The following is a 19,300-nucleotide window of genomic DNA, read 5'->3' as shown; positions in this document are numbered from 1 at the left end:
CATATCAGTGAAAGACACCTCATTTGTGACGATTACCTATTCCACGGATGAGTAACTTTCTTTGAAAGACAGAGAGGTCTCAAAGAAAATGTGCCAAACTGACCATTGTATGCGCTCATCTCATTGATTTGAATGAATGAGCGGATTAATGCATGAATAAAAGAAAGAATGAAAAGTTGTTTGCATTTTATCATTTTGAATGAAAAGTGCTAGGAGGGGATTAACAGTTCTACAGGTAGATCGAAATATGGATCAACGCCAGTCATTCTCTCTTGCTGGTCACTTCTTCATAGTGGTCATTTGCAAGAAAGTTCGAATCAACCATGGTCCGATTATCAGATCTTGATAAGGCTCGGGCTATTGGTCTGCTTGTGGCTGGCATAGCTCAGAATCAAGTTACGGCAACTTTTGGAGTTTCCCGCAGTATGACCGCCAGTAAAAGCCAAGTTTCGTCAGACCGGAGATGTCTAGACAGACCCAGAAGTGGCCGTCCAAGAAAAACAACGGCTGCAGAAGACCGGTATACATCAGGCTGGCAGCACTTCGAAACCGTAGACTAAGTGACAAAACGTTGCAAGCAGGGTACACAATACTTTATGGCAATAGATTATCTGACCAGACTATTCGCAATAGGCTTCATGAATCTGATCTCCGAGCTCGCAAGCCTGAACAGGATGTCTAAAATGACTCCGCTTCATTGTCTTGTCCGTCTTCGCTGATGCCTCGGTTGGAACTTACAAATGTGGCGCAATGTCATGTTTAGTGATGATAAAAGTCTTTGTTTGAGGAAGCTGGATAGCCGAGTGAGGGTGTGGAGAAGACGTGGCGAATGTTTTGCAGATTGGTGCATTGACAAAGTAACAGCCTATGGTGGTGGAAGAGTGATGATATGGGCGGGAATATCGATGACAGGAAATACCAGACTAGTAGTAGTCAACGGAAATCTCAATGCAATCAACTATCGAGATGACATCCTTCAGCCAGTCGTAGTCCCATTTCTGCAAAACCTTGGACCGAACGCTGTTCTACGGGATGATAACGCCCGCGACCACACAGGGCAAGAGTTGTAAATGACTTCCTGCAAGGAATGCAACGAATGGAGTGGCCAGCCAATAGCCCGGACTTAAATCCTATAGAACATCTCTGGGATCAACTTGGTCGAGCTGTGCACAGTAGAGTGACAGATCAAACCACATTGGCTGGTTACGACAGATCTTGCTTGAAGAGTGGAATGCCATACCTCAGAAGCGTGTGGTCAGGTTAATAAGAAGCATGAGAAGAAGATGCAAGGCTGTTGTGAACGCATATGAGCTCTCTACTCGTTACTGATGTTAAGAAATTAGCGATTGTTTTAATGAACCAGTGTAATATTCCTTGCTCATGTTTACCGATGCAAATGACGCAGACAATGGCAGATTTGGCAGACTTTGTTTGAGACCTCCTTGTCTTTCAAAGATAGTTACTCAACCATGGAATAATTTATGGTCACAAATTAAGTGTCATTTTTGACAAGAAATAACAATGTTTATATTGATATAAAACAATAGATTAGAAGTTTCCAACCTTTTTGAGGAGTTTATATAACTTCTCTCCAAGCTGCGCAAAGTATTGAACTATTATACTGCGCACAGTTGCACGAAAAACAAAACAAAAACAATTTAGGGATTTGTCTACGAGGCCAGGTTCGTATTGTTATGAAGGATGTCTGGTAATCCTTTATGAATGCCTTGCTGGACACAACAACTTGATGTCATAATCTAATTCAACAGCATAGTTAAGATTTCAATGTTATATCTCATAAAGTCATTTCATTGACTTCGTGCTCATTATGTTAGAGCGGGTCACAAATATTCATGGTAGTCGATGTTTTCAATGTTTTTAATTCAACGTCAATGGTCAACTTAAGGATTGACCCAAGTACTGGTCGAGGCAGCCAGATTGATCGATTTTTATTGTCTAAATCAATTTATTATTTGAAAATAACACCTTAATGCTTTGCAGAAGTTCAGTTCACAAATCATATAGTTTGAAAAATTGCTTGATTTATTGTTGTTAATGAGTAATGAACGTTTTACAAAAGTGATATCGTTTCAGCCCTCTTTACAACATAACTCAAGAACCATTATCACTGATTATGACCTACAAAAATATATACCTATGTGATATTTGAATCCTTCTAGACCGTCTAGAGAATGAATTTGGAGAAAACCACCTGATAAATTACAAACACTCGCTGAGCAGCAAGACCTTCCCTATAAGCTTTTAATCCGATAAGCTGATTATCTATTTGTTTTCATGAATTGGAAGACATTCTTTGATGTATTACTGAGCTCAATCATCTGAAATTACTGGAGCGTGAGCCACCCAGGCTGGTGGCTCAGCATAGTATTTTATTAACAGAAGGTTTTCTCCAAATTCATTTCCTAATGCACTCGCTATGAATCGATCAATGCAATTTTTGCCAAAGCTCACTACCATTCGCAGGATGCTGCGACGACCAAATCACAATGAGCATGAATGAGGTACCCATTTATGGTCACGCTTCTTTAAGGTTAGTAACTATTTTAAACTTTTGCGATTTGGTAGTTCACAGCATCTTGCGAATGGTAGTACGCTTTGGCAAAAATTGCACTGATCAATTCATAGCGAGTGTGTAGAAGAATTCAAATATCACGGATATACTTTTGTAGGTCCTGTTTCTTGAGTTATATTGTAAAGAGGGCTCAAACAAAAATACTTTTGTAAAACATATATAATTCATTAACAATAATAAATTAAGCAAGTTTGCAAAGAAAATATCAAAGTGTTATTTTTCAATAATATATTAATAAAGATAATGAAAATCGGTATTTTTTTTTGGCTGCTTCGACCAACAATACCTTGTGTAGCCTTAAAGTAAAGCTAGAGCAATCCATATCCTATATGTTACGCCACGCCGTGCATTCACATCACACAACACCTCGAGGAATTAATAATCTCTTGTGTCAAGTTTGTTCGTGTTTTCTGTATAAAATCATAATCATGGAATCCAATAAAGAGGGGACGTCAGTTTCTATAAATGTCATGAACAAATAGATCGTATATATGCGTATTCATGTCCAAGTTACAATCATGTGACAGCATACTATTAGAGGAATTGAGGTTTGACATGTCTAAAAGTTATCTTGCTCTTCTATTTTATATGCAGACTCAGTCATCAACCAGCCTGCAATCAAAAATAAATTGTTTTCTCTACACTAAATATCTCTACAATCTGGTTATTATTTTTATTTTGTCGGGGGTTATTTTCCATTTAATGGTTATTTTGTTGTTGCTAATAACGGCTGTGTAATTTGGAACTATGGAGCATTGTTTAGAAAGAGGTTATCTTCAATTAGATGATCTCTATCTTGTCGGTTATTTTATTTATTGCTAATAACGGTGCGGCTCTCTTAACTCGGATAGATTATTTAGAAAGTAATTAAATAAGATGTGTTTAATCGTTGTTCTTCTGTAAACTGATGTCTACAGAGACATCGTCACCATTAATCTTTATCTCGCTTTTCTTTCCACATAGGCAAGCATGCTTACATAGGCTTTTGAACCTATCTTGAGCATTTACCTAGTCCCATTATTAAAAGTATTGACAATTTATGATGTGCGGTTAACATTGGCAAAAGAGTAAAATTGTGACGTCATAGGGTCAATAAGACCAATAAATTGGGACCATCTTCAACAAAGTCGGCGCATTTTTCAATTTTGCTCCCTGTTGTGCCAAAATAATTAGACTTATGACGTCACAATGTTACATTTTTGCTCATAACTCCATAACCGTACACATTAGATAGGTCAAACTATACTTTTTCTGAATCCCTATGACCAAAGGAACTCATTGTCTGTGTTTCTGTGAACTTCACCTCTGTCTAAACGTTCAATGACCTCTTCCACCAAATAAAGGTGCTGTTGAAGTCTCCATAGCCTATAATGATCAGTGTTGTAAGTTCTCTATCTCTGCCAAATACAGCAAATTTAACATGATTTTTACAGTTGTTACGGGAATTTATTGGACCATTATATTCGGCTCCTATCCGTAATTCCAAATAAAAAAAGCAAAAGGGGAGTTATTCTGAATTCAGCATGACACTAAGCATAACCCATCCACTAACCGGGCCACTAACACTAACCCGTACCCTACCCGTACCGCAACCCAATTATTTGGAATATAGCACCTTCGGAATAACGGACCGATAGACTTTTTTTCACCAACATCATCAGGGACATCATTAATCCCTAATCACTGTATGGTCTGCGTTGCTATTCATATCAAACAATTTTCTAATCTACAGGACTACATGTAATCGCCGGCCTCTTTCGTTAGTCCGAAATGAAATGGGAAGACAATCTGGCTTCGGTCAATATAAAGCTGCCATAACCTATATTTTGATAATCAGTGATTGAGGACGTAGGTCATATTGCGTACTCTAAATAAATTGGTATGAAATATTTTTGAACATGCGTCTGTTATACATGCTAAAATAACAACACAAAAAGAAATTTCAACATGGTAAAAACAAATAAGGCTATTGATTGACTTGTGATTTTATAACAATTTTCAACCCTGCACTATACCATACTTCTGAAATCAGAGAGAAGTTACTTCATCAGATCATTTTAATCTTTTGTCTACTGAAGATTTATATTGCTATGTCAATAGCAAAACAAATAAATGTTTCAGTGAGTACCAATGTTTCAAGTCAAATACAATAAGTGCACACGGAGCAAATACTTGAAAATGATGACAAGCGTGTGGGTGTGAGCAGAGGGACATTGTGCAATGTTGTCTAAACAGAAGTTGGAACAGATGCCGCACAAAAAGTGGCTGCTCCGTTTTTTTAAGGTACCGTTGCTCGTAAATCGTTTAATAAAACAGATACCTTAAACATATATGTTGTTACGGAAAATGTCATCTTTAATTTGACACCTCATTTGGGAAAATTGAAACGAGGGAGATATCGGGCCAGAAAATCCGTTATCGCCCAAATCAAACGTTGTACTTGGTGAGATATTTAGGCAATGGGCATCGTACAACCCGGGTGTACAACACAGAGTGTGCGATCATCCACGCATTAAATTGTTTTACGTGTCGTATGATGATATCCCATTGGAAATCTAATCAGGTGCAACTTTTGATTTGGATTTGGACAATAATGGGCTCCGTCGCTTTTTGCTTTGATTTGAACGATAGTGAGCTTTCTGTCCCGATCGATATCTCCGTCGTTTTTTCTTTGATTTGGACGATAGTGAGCTTTCTGTCCCGGTATCTCCGTTGTTTTTTCTTTGATTTGAACGATAGTGAGCTTTCTGTCAAGATATCCCCGTCGTTTTTGCTTTGATTTAGATAGTGAGCTTTCTGTTCCGATATCTCCGTCGTTTTTGCTTTGATTTAGATAGTGAGCTTTCTGTTCCGATATCTCCGTCGTTTTTGCTTTGATTTAGATAGTGAGCTTTCTGTTCCGATATCTCCGTCGTTTTTGCTTTGCTTTGGACGATAGTGAGCTTTCTGTCCTGATATCTCCATCGTTTTTGCTCATGCAGTTTTCTTAATGAGGTGTCAAATTAAACATCTTCGGTAACAAAAATACAAATGTTAATGTACATTTTAGTTCTTTGAACGACCTACAAGCAATACCGGCTTAAAAAACTGAGTAATTACTTTTTGTGCTACGTGTAGTTCATTGATCTTGTATTGGTTATCCTCTTTAATATGTCTGAAATAACTGGTACATCTATTCGTCTCATCAATATCCTAACTGAACATTTGTACTGCTTCTCTTGGCAATTTCTCTGATGTAATTACTAAACATGACGATGACCTGCGATAATGTTGCACAGAAGCCCAATGGGAACTTTATATATAGATGAATTCATGTTTGTCCACACAGAAAGCCGAACTTCTGGATCGCAGAAACAGGAAGATCGAATCTTGGAGAAACGTCAACAGCATAACAGAAGGTTTAGACGTCCTGCAACTATACTAATCATGATCATGACAACCTTCCCGCCACAGTTTTTAATTTATCCTCCTCTTCTCTTTCCACCGGGCCTCAAGTTCTGTCCCACCCCTCCAGAGGTCAACCAGGCAGAACTCAGTCAGGATCTCACTAAATCATATCGTTGCATACGTCTACGGGAGTTCCTAAATGCGCCAACATCTGAACCTGATGAGCCTTTTCACAAGAAAGGCAATTGGGTCCCTCTTAAGAACAGGGTTCCAACCATGGAGACATACGTGCAAGTGGCCGGGCAAGTTGTTAGTTCCCAAGTTAACAATTCTGCTAATTCTTTTCACATGACAACTCATGGCGCGCAGGTCTCTCAGAACCAGGCCTGATATCATCATGACAACTCATGGCGCTCAGGTCTCTCAGAACCAGGCCTGATATCATCATGACAACTCATGGCGCTCAGGTCTCTCAGAACCAGGCCTGATATCATCATGACAACTCATGGCGCTCAGAACCAGGCCTGATATCATCATGACAACTCATGGCGCTCAGGTCTCTCAGAACCAGGCCTGATATCATCATCAATCCTGCTGACAATAAAGGGTCTGCCGTGGATCGTCAAAAGTATATCAACGAGACCATGAAGTACCTCAACGATCGTACTAACTGATTCTGATCCCACTGACTCTTAATGTACTTACTGACATGTCCATACATATTTTCTTTCTCCTACATACCCAGCAAACACAAAAACGTTTTAAATATGTTATATTTTGGCTTTTGGTTTAGGTAAAAACGTTTTAATAACATTAAAATGTCGGGTTATATAAAGGTCATGATAACGTTTTAAACGTTTTGTATGAAAACACACTACAACAATATTTTTAAATGTTTTCAAAAAATGTTATTGTAAACTATTTTTGCAAATAATTTTGCCAAATATTGTGTCAATACTTATATAACATTATGTCAAAATATTTGAACCCAGAAAACACAGAAATGTTCTTAAAATGTTTTTTTCAAAACCTTTTAATAACATTTAAATGTCGGGTTATATAAAGGTCATGAAAACGTTTTTAAAACGTTATTAAAAATATTCTGGGTAAACATTTTTCGCAAAATATTTTTTCAACCCAAAAATAACATTCTATTTAGAATGTTTTGTATCCAGTTTTCAAGAATGTTTTTGGAATGTTATTAAAACGTTTTTATACCCTTTATATAACCCGAAATTTAAACGTTTTCTGTAAAACATTTTTGTTTGCTGAGCAGCAGATTATCAAAAAATGTTTTTTATAGGTTATGAAAATGTTTTATACTCTTAATATACCCTTTATATAACCCGACATTTAAACGTTTTCTGACAATCTTTTATACCCTTTTGCTGGGTATTCTAAAGCTGCCAGATAATATCTCCACCCCAAGTCCCACACGCCCGGGAATCCTGGTCGACCCATTTTATCTGGTAATGGTTTCCCCACTGAGAACATATCTCTTTTAATATGTTGATCACTTCATTAAATCCCTTGTTTCACAGGCTCCGTCATACACATCACCCTGGACTTTCTCAGGAAGCTTAAAGCCATCAAAAACCAGATTCCCAACACTGCCATCATTGGCATATGACTGTGATGTGTCATCTCTTTACACTAACATTCCATTCAGTGAAGGAAAAGCGCTGTCTAGAAGCAGCCACACCAGTCCCCTCATCGATGATCTGAAGACTAAGAACAATTTCACCTTTATAGGAGACCACTACTTACAGGTATTTGGGACATCGATGGGATTCCGGATTGTTCCATCGTTTAGCTGCCTCTTCATGTCTAGGCTTGAAGAGCAGATGTTGGATGCTGCCTCCATGGATAGACGATGTGTTTTTTATCTAGACCTGAGAAGAAGGCAACCTCTTCCTTGACCAGATCAATTCTTTTCACAGAACCATTGAATTCACATCTGAACTTTCTCTCCAACAGGTCACCATCAGAAAGGAAAATGACTTTCTTGTCACAGATCTCCACACCAAGCCCAAAGACAGTCACCAGTATCTACACTCTTCCAGCTACCATCCACTACAATTCCTTCCACACAGCAGGCCTCATTGTACTTTCACGTGTGATTCCAACAGGTGCGTTGTTTGCAAGGACCATATCCATGTAGAGGATTCTGTCACCAGTAATTCCAACAATTCCTCCCACAGGATCAGGGGTAACATCAGCTGCACCACATCTTATGAAGGGTATCTCATTTCCTGCAGCGTAGAATGTGGGATAAACCAAGATTGCACTCAAGAGGCGTTTTTATGGACACAGGTCCACTGTCAAGACTGTCAACAGCAGGAAGCTTGACACCCGTGTTGGTAATCACTTTAACCGCCCCAACCACTCTATCTCCGACATGATCTTACAGGGCATCGAGCCTTTAGGTAACCGTCCCGACACTGTCCGTGCCAGCAGGAAGAAATTCTGGATGAAGAGCCTACACACCATCCAGCCACACGGTCTAAACATCCAAGAGGGAAACGACTAACTTCATTATTATCATAATTTGTTCCCTCTTATACCGTTGTTCAGCCTTTCAACCTGCATTTTTTCTAACATTTGTTTTTCCCCTAATATATTTAATTTCCATCCACTTTTTTGTGTGTCATTATTTACTTATTAATTCATTATGTTTGTAGTATATTCATGTATTTGCCTTTGATAAAGATCCTGCTACGATCGAAAGCTCAGGCTTCTAAAAACTTTGAACTTTTACTAAACAGGCTATTTTTGTGGATAAGCAGTTTCCAACAACTCGCTTTTACTTTGAAATAAATAAAATTAATATGACTGCGTGTGTTCTGGAATGTAAAAAAGATTTTGCACGTGACTACATTATATACTAGATTTATATAGAGGAATGTGCAACTGTTAAGTGTTGATATAAAGATGATTTTGCAATGCAAACTTACACTTCCAGGTTATACAAAAAGCATGGCTTTCTTTTTTCTTCAAAAACGTTTACTTTTATTTATAACAACTAGCTATTTGAAGTTTCACTGCGGCAAAATGCTTCTGAAGGGGTGTTCGCGTGTAGGGTAAGGGTTTGAGGAGGGTTTTTTTTAATGCGAGATAGATTAAACTAGATTAGTAGATAGAGAGAAAGAGAGGAGAGAGAAAGAGCTAGAATTTCAAGCAAGCCGGGGAATCACTGGCGTAGAATATGATGAATTAGTGTCTCAGAGCACAGCTTGTCTTTTCACGGGTTTGTATGTATAAAGTAATACTGCAGCACATTCGACAGATGTAACGGAAATTAGTTTGTGTTAAGGCGGTTTGAAGTGGTTACGGTTGTGCCTAGATGATAGACACCTAGCTTTACAATACTGACGTTTCAGACTAATTATTATTACACTTCAAAAGGCCATGCACAGGTCATCATAAACATGATAAACATGCATGATCTCAGTCTCATATCATATTCGCGATTCATGGAATTATTTTGAGGTTAAATGGTAAATATATTCTAGTCCCGGGTATATTGTAGGCGCATATATGATGTAATTATGATGAATTTGATGACAAAAAAGATAACTTTATCAGCATGATCATGAAGGCAATTCAGGCTCTACACCGGTTGGAAGATGTCAATTATAATAAGAGAGCTCAATGCATGCATGGTGACACTTTAGGGGCAAATTGGGGAACTTCGTATATTGGGAAATGGCGAACACCACAACATCTGAAGACAGAGGAAAGAGGGTGGACATGGTGGAGAGCAGCATGGGTTAGCTCTCTCTTCAACACAAATCAAACAGGAAGGTTTTCTTGGTCATACTGCTGGGTTAAAATTTGGCAAAAGCGATGTTTGGTCGGGTGTTTGGTGCATAGGGTTTCAGCGAGAAAAGCAAAGAACTCTGCTAGATCATCCGCATGTTTCTTTTGTCACATGGGTCTATGGTTTTAACTTAACATTCCATGTTCTTTGGTTTGATTATAACTACCCTTCACGTGTATGTAAGCTTATGTACCATATCTGTTTATTTTAATGCAACTAGGGCTATGTTATATTCTATGTAGGCCCCTAGGCCCCGGCAAAAAACGCAATTTTTAAAGGCAAAAAACGAGATATAAAAAAATAAAAAGCGAGATTTACCCCAAATTTGCTTTAAAAACCGAGATTTTCCCGAAAATCGCCGCCAAAAACTGAAAAATACCTGAATATTAAAAACAAAATACTGCCCTCTGGAAGTCCAAGCCATCCAATGTATGTAAACATGTGCCAATTCACGATCGAAGGATGAAAAACGTAAACAGAAGTTCAAGTATTTCCACCTCAATATGTTGTTTACACAATAAATCCTTTCTCAGTTTAATAAATTTAACTATAAACTACTACAATTTAGTATTCAATTACCTTGACATGACATTTTAGAGACCAATTAAGAACTGAAACTACACACCGGTGAGTGCATTTTAAGCTTACTTGATGACATGAATTGTCAACACGGCATGGAACTCAATGATTTTGGGAAGTTTTTACGGCCTTAAACACCTTGTTTTATTGTTTGTAAAACCGAGATAATTACTCAATAGCGAGAATTGCGGCGAGAAAACCGAGATTGCGTTTTTTGCCGGGGCTTAATTCTATGCATATATTCCATTCTTTGATGACAGCGAGTCAATTTTAAATCACATCTTAATACATGTAGGCTAATTGTTTTGTTTGGGAAATAAAGTGTGACGACTTAATATTTTCCAGGATTCAAACCTCAGTATATAGCCTAATACTTTTTTAATGCATACGCTTTTGTAATGTTTGTAATGCCCATTTTCTTAGAAGCTCTTTGCTCCCTATATTCTATTTCAGAATAATTATTGCAGCCTTTAGTTCTTGGTCATATAGATCACATATTAAAATTAATCGAAAGAGACGCTGATAAACGCCCGTATTAAATGATGAATCATTTTCCTGTATGCGTCTGTACATTTTAGTTGAAATTCCTGTTTGTCGAATTCACATTATTATAGCGTTACGTAAATTGTAGATACACGATTATCTCGCATCAATAATGCATTGCCACAAATCCATATGTTTTTGATATTGATACCTATGAAGATGCGTGATATTAGATGAAAGGCTCGGATGATTGATGGTCGTTCTAATAAAAATGGTAATTGAAAATTGTTTCATAGAATCATCATGTTTTGTCGATGTTATCCCCAATGTTAATTCGACGGTGTGTCTCATGAGCTCTATTTCTTGATGTACTTGGACTTAATTTATTCTCGAAACACGATATCCCTAGAGGGCTGAACATAATGAAAGGAAGTTCATACTTCATTTGTTGTGCTGGCTTCCGAGTCTGGGAACATCGATAGTGATTGCATAATGTTCTTGTAAATACAAAGATATCTGATGCTATACGTTTTTCATTTACGAAGTTACCTACCCATGTTTATTATTTCCCTTCACAATTTTGAGTTTACTGTTTCCTTCCCGCATCCAAAATTGAGAATTGAATATATTTAATTATTTGATTGTTATTTGACATTTTCTCTGTTAAATGACACTTAAATTAAAATGCATTTTCTACTTCCTTTACACCTTAACCATGCCTTAACTATGATGCTGGCAAACAAATAACAAAATTATAATGTGGGTAAAATTCGGTACAGGTGATCAAAAGATCCGAGTTTTCAATCCCTTTGGTATGATTATCACAGATTCCACATGTCTGCCACGAATTGACCCGGGAACTTGACGGGCTATTGTTTTATTCTCTGTGAAGCTACTTTGCTATATAGGCCTACTAGCTAGGCCTATATAGGCCAATAGTATTAGCTCATATATCATTAAAAGGTTAAAATTTCTCATAACAAGCTGATTTTTTCAGGATAGGTCCAGGAATATGAATAGAATCAAATTCCAAAAGTCCCCGAGAATCCCCCTTGTGCTTCCTTCAAAATCCAAGATGGCGTCCAAAATGGCCGCCATTTTCGGTTTTTATCATAATTTTGCCCCCAGACATGTTAAAATCACAAACAAAGCATCTAAATATAAGTTTTGAGGTACAAGGAATGTTTTAAAAACATTTGCAAGAGGTTTCAATGATCCTAAGTAGCCAAAATCCAAGATGGCATCCAAAATGGCCGCCATTTTCAGTTTTTATCATAACTTTGCACCCAGACATGTTAAAATCACAAACAAAGCATCTAAATATATATTTTGAGGTACAAGGAATGTTTTAAAAACATTTACAAGAGGTTTCGATGATCCTAAGTAGCCAAATTCCATTTTAGTAAGTAAAATTAGTTTTCAACCAGACTTGTTAAATACATGTACAAAATATCTCACATAGGTTTGAGGTACAATGGATATATTCAAAATGTACTCGAAGGATTTCAATACCTAGATATAAAGCCAAAATACAAGATGGCGTCCAAAATGACCGCCTAAGAAGTGTTTAAGATGTGTTAATTGGCATTGCAGAAAGTTCAAAACTCATGATTTGTAAGCAGACTTATAATGCACATCATCCAAATTCACTACCATTATTACCATCATTATTTTACAATATTGATTCAGTGCTTTTACCATGTGTACAATACAATAGTTACCATTATTTTCTATTTGCCTCCAAACTAGCTGAGCTCATGCCAAGATGACTTAAGCCTATGTTCACATCGGTATCCATGTGATGTAATGCAATCAAATGGTATACCTTAAACTTAATCAACTTGCACTGTGTCTCCTGCATTAATGTTTTGCAATGTTGGTTCGGTCTCCTCCTCATTGTCCCCAACTAGTACAGGTGCTGTGTTGCTGCAAGACTGACCACAGCATTTGCTGCACATCAATGTACAGAAGAGTCTCAAGTTTCTTGCAGCTGCATGTCATGTTGTTGCATCTTGTTTGCATCCACATGATACCATGTTGAGCAATGTGTCTGGTGCAACAGCGAGTTCTGTTTCTACTTGAACAAGAATTCCATCTTGTGATCTCCATTCCCATTCAGTTGTTCCCCATCCATTCTTGAACCGTGAGGAAAGTGCGGAATGAGTGCTGTTTTGCATGCAGCACAAGTTGGGGGTAAACTCGCGAGCTCAAATGAAGAGCTAAGGTTACTGCGACCAATTGCCCGTTTGTATACAGTGTGGCGATATTCATTCAATGAACCATTGCTAGCCCCATACATCTTCAGGATGAAGCTCTCCCCTGCTCTCTGTACCTCATCATGCATGCTGCTGGCATTTGTAAAGGTATCTAACAAGTCATATTCATGTTTCTTGTTCGGGGTTTGCGCTTTCCTCGACGACGATAAATGGCTGAGACTGTGTCACAGCCTGTAATAGCGTGAAGAGACATCAAAGCAGGTAAAAGCAGAATTGGGAAGCTGTGGGTGCAATACATCAGACAGGTGGCCCTTTAATATATTCGGCATTTCATTAGAGCTGAAAGAACAGGGAATTGGAAGCTCCACCTCTACTGCATAAGAGAGATGATGCCTCACTTCTACGCTGCAGGGCAGCTCCACTATGCCAAATCTGCAAGGTTGTATTTACAACAGATGGAGTCTTTGGGGAAAAACATGCCCCCAGATGAGTACCAACTGTTCACAGACAAGGGATATTTCACCTTCCGACGTCTAGATTTTTTCTGGGGTGGAAACTTCTCTGACCAAACCATTGAGCAGTTTTTTGTTGTGGACTTTGAAGACATCAGGGGGAAAGACACATGGTCGCGGCATCACAGACAGTACATTAACCAAGTGAGTCCACGCACTTTCTCGATGTGCCCCAGATTATGATGCTTTAGAGCAGTTCACGGGTGTTCATACGGGAACATAGGGGATCGTAAAGTTTTTGTTGGTTGGTTGAAGGCACATCCCCCTTTCCTGGGTATGGACTGGATTGTCTGGTACGTGTCAACTGGGACTGTAGCAGATTCATCCGCTAACTGTGATACAGCGGTGGAAGTTGGCACGAAGTCAGCAATAGAAAAAACGGGTACGAAGTTTACAAACATTGCCTTACGCCGAAATGACAAGGTTACTATGATTGGAGCAAAGGACAAGATGGTGCGAGTTAGGGACAACAAGTAGAAGTGAATCCGACTCTATTATTTAATAGAATCACATGTGTACTGAACAACAGCTCTGAGATAGCGTCGTTCTTTACGTACGAACTAGGTCCTCAGGCACCTTCTCTCTTTGAAGATGACCTTATGCGTAAATCGCCAAAGAGTTCCCTGGGCCTTCTGTTGAAATTGTTCACTGAGCATTCCAAGCTGCCAGAGAATTGTCTCTTTGTAGTAGATGGTGGTTACCTACTTCGACATGCCATTTGGCCACATCCCTCCACCTATGCAGGCATATGTCAGAATTACACATCACACATGCTAAAGCATTATGGAGCACACTCGATTGTTGTATTTGATGGATATGGCACTTTTCTCACGGTTCAAGAATGGATGGGGAACAACCTAAGTCCAACTGACTGGGGATGGAGATCACAAGATGGAATTCTTGTTCCAGTAGAAACAGAACTCGCTGTTGCACCAGACACATTGCTCAACATGATATCATGTGGATGCAATGATGGCTGCAACAACATGACATGCAGCTGCAAGAAACTTGAGACTCTTCTGTACATTGATGTGCAGCAAATGCTGTGGTCAGTCTTGCAGCAACACAGCACCTGTACTAGTTGGAGACAATGAGGAGACTGAACCAGCATTGAAGAACATTAATGCCGAAAACACAGTGCAAGTTGATCAAGTTTAAGGTGTACCATTTGATTACATTACATCACGGGGATACCGATGTGAACATAGGCTTAAGCCATCTTGGTATGAGCTCAGCTCTTTTGGAGGCAAATAGAAAATAATGGTAACTATTGTATTGTACACATGATAAGGGAGCGATCGTTATTTATGGCAGGGGGGAATGGGTAAATTTAGGGGGAACACGGAATTTTTTGTGATCTTGAGGGGGGAACCTGAAATTTTAGTTGAACCAGGAGGGGGATTGTTCAATTTTAAATGGAGAAAATTAGGAAAACAAGGGGGAACGCGAAAATTTTGAGCAGACGCGAGGGGGGAACGCCAAATTTTTTGTCGATATTTTTGCCAAAACACCCATTCCCCCCCTGCCGTAAATAACGATCGGTCCCTAAAAGCACTGAATCAATATTGTAAAATAATGATGGTAATAATGGTAGTGAATTTGGATGATGTGCATTACAAGGCTGCTTACAAATCATGAGTTTTGAACTTTCTCCAATGCCAATTAACACATCTTAAACACATGTCTGGTTGAAAACTAATTTTACTTACTAAAAACTTATTTTGTCCACCATATTGGAATTTGGCTACTTAGGATCATTGAAACCTTTTGCAAATGTTTTTAAAACATTCCTTGTACCTCAAAATATATATTTAGATGCTTTGTTTGTGATTTTAACATGTCTGGGGGCAAAGTTATGATAAAAACTAAAAATGGCGGCCATTTTGGACGCCATCTTGGATTTTGGCTACTTAGGATTATTGAAACCTCTTGCAAATGTTTTTAAAACATTCCGTGTACCTCAAAACATATATTTAGATGATTTGTTTGTGATTTTAACATGTCTGGGGGCAAAGTTATGATAAAAACTGAAAGTGGCGGCCATTTTGGACGCCATCTTGGATTTTGAAGGAAGCACAAGGGGGATTTTCGGGGACTTTTGGAATTTGATTCTACACATGTTTCTGGACCTATCCTGAAAAAATCAGCTTGTTATGAGAAATTTTGGGGTTATAGCTAATACTATTGGCCTAATAGGCACATGTATAACATAGTTTGTTTGGGGTTTAAATTATCATGATTAAAGGTCGCAGGCCTATACAATTGCATATCTCTCTTGTGTATACATTGCAATCACGATTGCAATGTCTATTTGCATGAATGTTTTATGAATTCGCTCAATATGCTGTGATATAAAAACCCGACCCATGAACAGTAATCAGTATGTTCCATAACTAATGTTACATAACATTTTATCGAGCAATAGGCCTACTTTATGAACTGAATGATTTTAAGGCATATTAAATCCATGGTTTCATACGTACATACATCCTGGAGATATCTCCAGATGTCAAATGTGATAATGATATGATAATAAGCATCATTTCATCTCGGGTCATTTTCTCAAATTTTGTCCAGCATACTTCATGACGAATTTGGAACTGGGCCCGGAAAAAACAACCCAACTATTATTTTTTCTCCGTTTCTTCCTGGAATATACAACTAGGGGCCTATGAAAAGCTCCTTGCATGCGTATTAAATTTGGATCATGTTTATAGCTATGATTAGCACTGCAGGAACAACAATAGCTAACAATAATGATAATAGGCCTATAAAAATAATACAATAGGCCTACTATACTACCTTTTTCGTGTGGATTTTGCACAAATTCGTTCCGCGAGATTAACATCTGACTTAGAGTGTAAAAGGTTAAGCCTGACAACGACATTAAAAGAGTTACCATCTGGTGATTTCACGATGGGAAAATATAGGGCTACTGAAACAGGCCATGAGTAAAAATATTTTTATAAAGGCTACAACCTTATATGCATGCATGCATGCAAATACATAGCACCACAGATATTGGAACTGACAGATTCGGTAACGAACTTTCGCCGGAACCTTTTCACTTTCGGCCTCGAAAATAGGTGTAGGCCTACTAGCCAAATGTGGAGGGATATTCATAATCATGGAGGGGGATAAGCTTCAAAAAAGACTGTACTAAATTTGTATTTTACCTTTTTGACCCCCCCTTAATGGTGTCAAAACTTTCTTGACTCCCCTTTTTGCCATGTCAAAAACTATTTTGCCCCCCCCTCTTTTTTGGAAGGTCAAAACTTTTGAATTTTCCAGCCCCCCCACCAAGGTATAAACGTTCCCTTAAGAAACAAACTTATAATAAACTGAAAAGCAAACTCTTTTGAAGTTGGTTCAATTCGAGTTTCTGACAGCACTATGCAATCCTACACATTGGTATCAATAAGTTTGGAATGACTTGGTGGAGTTCATGACTTAGTACATACTGAAATTTGAACTTCGATCAAGTCTCTTTAAATAAGCAACATTATGCTAACTTCTTGGGTTAAAAATAGCAAAAGGGCCATAAAGCCAAAATCCCGGGCTTAAGGGGGTACTACACCCATTGATTTTTTTTGCATTTTTTTGCATTTTGTGAAGAAATTACAAAAAAAATTGGACAAAGTGGTATGCAAAATGAAGGGCAAATCTTCTCGTTTTATTGGTGGCATCGGTATCAACGTAGCTTACATGCTTTTTAAAAGTAGAAGCCAAAAGGTGGTACATCACTGATGATTTAAATTCACTTCATTTTGGAAAGCTTAATATCAACGGATTTCGTTAAAATTTTGGATATGTGTTGCTAACACGTTAGGGAAATAAAGTTGATATGTAAAATGGGAATAAGTGGTTCCTGATTTCTTTTATGACTTCATGAACTTGGTGCTCCACAACTATCAAAAAAGGAACTGGTTAAAATGCTTCTATTTTCAATGTTGAGCTATATTTTGTATTTTTAACTTGCGACATTATTTCACTGAAACTTAATTAAGCCATAGGTAACAGGTTACCACAACCATACTACAGCAATGTTGAAAAAAATTGTATTTCTTGTCACCTATACCACCATATTGGGTAGTTTTCCGTAAGCTTAGCTTTTGTGATTTTGGTAACTATTTTATATTTATTTGTGAAATCCATCTCAACTAGGCATTCTAAATTGTACTCACCATTTACATCCCAAGGTATATTAGTATATCCACCTTGCACTTCTCGATATATATCCAGTTAAAGACAGAATATCAAAATTATTCCTCATTATGATACATTTTGTATCACAGACTCTCACATGTGTATTCAAAATTGATGCTTAAATTTGACCTGAACCAATTGACCTATAACCTGACATACGGTGACCTAATAGCCTTTTCTTCTCCTAACAACACATCAATAACAACATCAATATCAAATTGACTAATGACTATGCATCTATTGTGTAAGTGTTTATTTAATTTATTCAGTGTTATATATTTTGCAAGCACCACTAGATTTTCTATAGAGAGTATAACAAAGGATTTAATGTATTCTATTCATGTACCCTACTTGAACATGTTGAAAAGAATAAATTATGGTTTGTTATGAAACACGCATCTGAGTTACCAGGATACGGTAAACAAAAAATATATAGGGCTAAAATGACTTACTATACAATGGTTTAAAAACACCTTTTTCATTTATTTAAAAAAAAATTTTATTTCACATGATCCGTGCATATATCGCCTCGCTATAAATGAAAAAATATTTTTTAGACCAATCAAACTAATATATGGGTGTAGTACGCCCTTAAAGCATGCATATAATAATGAATAATAAAATATTGACTCATATAGGCCTATAACAATTCCTTTCTTATGGCACGTCAGCCGCACGTGTCGTAAATTATAAATATTATAATTGATTCCAAGAAAACGCACACATACAAAAAACACACACTATAAAACTGTATACGGCCTATATAAATTCTTTCCGGTCATTAAGCATATATTTAGAAGTTCGTTCACGAGTTACCATCTGCTCGCGGGATGACATCATTATTACAAGCATTTACTAGGCCTACTAATAGTACTCCTGTATAATTGAGTTTATGTACAGGACTAATATTACGTATTAGATATACAGTTTCATTTATGCGATCTGAGGGGAATTACTGACTTCTCGATCTTCTTGCGTGTAATTTCCTCCATTTGTCCCAGCATTGATGTTAGTAAGAACGGCCTGTCACGCGTCAATGATTAAATGATGCACTTTGCTCATAGTCAAAATACGCATGAAAGTTGTAAACCTACTTTTAAAAATACGCATGAAAGTTGTAAACCTACTTAGTACTTTTAAAAATACGCAAGTTAAAACATGTTAAGTAGGCCTACTGTAAAGTCTCTTACCTTAAACCCCAGTTGCTCGTACAGTAGTATACAACATAAAACATAGTTTTGGTGAGAATTCTAAATTGTTCCTTGATAATGCTCGCATGTTTATACATTGATAACAGATGCCAGTAAACGATGCATCCATAGTGTTTGTATAGAGAAGTAGCTCCTTGGCCTCGATCTCTGACGTAACTTCACGTAATTAAGTGTATAAATAAAAATCATGAAACTTCCTCTAAACCGGTCCAGGTTTTCACTTACACGATTTAGAATTGTTGTAGATTTACATGTATACCGTGAGTTTAACTTGTTATGAAAATGGACAACAA

The 19,300-nt window shown here is 37.6% G+C and overlaps 1 protein-coding gene across 1 annotated transcript in view; it reads right to left on the bottom strand.

Annotated features, from left to right (window-relative positions):
* LOC140149296 (beta-3 adrenergic receptor-like) overlaps window positions 1–19,300 on the bottom strand; it is a 53,973-nt gene extending 34,673 nt beyond the window's left edge. The window contains exon 1 of the mRNA XM_072171561.1: window positions 18,987–19,300. The gene's annotated coding sequence lies outside the window, so the exon portion shown is untranslated. The remainder of the gene's footprint in view (window positions 1–18,986) is intronic.

The sequence above is a fragment of the Amphiura filiformis genome, chromosome 3 (genome assembly GCF_039555335.1).
Source record: "Amphiura filiformis chromosome 3, Afil_fr2py, whole genome shotgun sequence".
In the NCBI taxonomy this organism is placed as follows: domain Eukaryota; kingdom Metazoa; phylum Echinodermata; class Ophiuroidea; order Amphilepidida; family Amphiuridae; genus Amphiura; species Amphiura filiformis.
The sequence above is the reverse complement of the archived record's forward strand: the minus strand, read 5'-3'. Positions and strand labels throughout refer to the sequence as shown.